Genomic DNA, 2,381 nt, shown 5'->3' with positions numbered 1-2,381 from the left:
CTTTAGGATGGACTGGTTGGGTCTCCTTGCAGTCCAAGGAACTCTCAAGAGTCTTCTCCAACACCACAGTTCAAAAGCATCATTTACTCTTCTGTATATGACTTCTTTCACTTAGAATGAGGTTTCTGGAGAGTTTGCTTTGAGGGATAATTGACAAATTAAAAATTCTATATATTGAAGATGTACACGTTGATGTTTTGATATATGCCTGCACTGTGAAATAGCACAGTCTATTTATTTAACATATTTACCACCTCACAAAGTTGCCATTTTCCCTGTTATTCCTTCCTTTGTTCCTTCCACCCTCCCTCTCACTTTGCCTCCCTCCCTCCCTTTCCTTCATTCCTTTCTGTGAGAATACTTAAGATCTTTCCTTTAAGCAAATTTCAAGTATTCAATAGAGTAGCTATGCGCTTCCCAGGTGGCTCAGATGGTAAAGAATCTGCCTGTAATGCGGGAGACCCAGGTTTGATCCCTGGGTTGGGAAGATCCCCTGGAGAACGGAATGGCAACCCACTCCACTCTTCTTGCCTGGAGTATCCCCATGGACAGAGGTGCCTACAGTCCATGGGGTCGCAAAGAGTCAGACACCTCTGAGTGACTTAAGCACAGCACAGAACAGGAGTGTAGACATCTCGTTGAGATCCGGATTTCTCTTCTTTGGATTTATACCCAGAAGTAGGATTGCCAGATCATAAAGTAGTTCTATTTTAATATTTTGAGGAACCTTCATGCTATCTTCAAAAATGGTTGTGCCAATTTACATTCCTAGCAACAGAGTCCCAGGGTTCTGTTAGTTCTCTCTGTATCCTCGTCAGTACTTATCCCTTGCCGTTTTTGCTAATAAGAAGTATGAGGTGGTATCTTACTGTGATTTAGCTTCAGATTTCCCTGCTGATTAGTGACACTAAGCACTTTTTCATGTAACTGTCAGCCATTTGTATGTCTTCTTTGGAGAAGTGTTTATACTCAAATTTTTTTTTTCCAGTCAGACATTTTTTGCTATTCAATTGTGTGAGTTATATATATAATGTTAGATATAAATTTTATATATTTACATATATAAGTCTTCCCTGTTGGCTAAGTCAGTAAAGAGTCTGCCTGCAATGTGGGAGATCTGGTTTCAATCCCTGAGTCAGAAAAACCCCCTGGAGAAAGGAATGGCAACCAACTCCAATATTCTTGCCTGGAGAATTCTGTGGACAGAGGAGCCTGGTGGGCTGTAGTCCATGGGGTCGCAAAGAGTTGGACAAGACTTAGTGATTAATGCTTTCACTTTTCATATATATATATATAATTTATATGTTAAATATACATTTTATATATTTACATGTAAATATATGTAGGATACTAACCTCTTATCAAATAGATGGTTTGCAAATACCTTCTCCCATTCCATAGGTTGTTTTTTCATTTTGTTGAATTTCTGTCCTCAAGTGCTTCCAGGGTACATAAATAAGAATATCCAGTCTAGGCTTTAACATCAAGCATACTAGAATTGGAGTCCCAGCTCTTCTATTTACCACCTTTTTACTTGTGCAAATTCTTTTACTACCCTAAACCATTACTTTATGGTGAATTTATTATTATTGCTAGGATTGAATGAGATTTTATACATATACATATATATATATATATATCTATAAAGTGCTTTTACAATAATGAACTGCCACATAGATATTTCCCACAAATGTTGGTCCCTTTCTTCTTCTGTCCCTCTAAGAATTGACTTTATTCTTTAATACACTTCTGTACATCCCATCCATGAAAGTGAAAGTGAAGTCACTCAGTCATGTCCAACTCTTTGCGACCCTGTGGACTGCAGCCTAACAGACTTCTCCATCCATGTGATTTTCCAGGCAAGAATACTGGGGGTTGCCATTTCCTTCTCCAGGAAATTTTCCCGACTCAGGGATTAAACCCAGGTCTCCCACATTGTAGGCAGATGCTTTACCATCTAAGCCACCAGGGAAGTCCAGGGAAGATCCCATCCATGGGAATCTCCTAAAAATACCTTTTGGACCATGGTATACCCTGCCACACAGTGTCCAATGGCGCCTTATTATCTACTGGGTGAAGTCCAAACTTCAAATTCAAAATTCACGGTCCTCTACAATCTGAACCCAGCTGTTTCCTTCCTGCCACTACATGAATATTTCACTCAAGTTCAATTAGTAGACACCAGGGTTTCTTCAGTCTGTCAGAGGGCTTGTTTAAGAGTAGGGAGGTTTGGTCTTATAGGGGTGGATGGTAGTGTGATGATGGAAGTACTGATAGCATTTCAGAGAGGAGATGACAGGATTGAGAAAAAAATTGTCTTTTTCATTCTGATCCCTTTTCCCATTAAAATATCCTTCAATGAAGTGTGCCCAGGTTATCTC

This window comes from Bison bison, unplaced genomic scaffold, assembly GCF_000754665.1.
Source record: "Bison bison bison isolate TAMUID 2011002044 unplaced genomic scaffold, Bison_UMD1.0 scf7180017864336, whole genome shotgun sequence".
NCBI lineage: Eukaryota > Metazoa > Chordata > Mammalia > Artiodactyla > Bovidae > Bison > Bison bison.
This window is presented reverse-complemented; position numbering follows the sequence as displayed.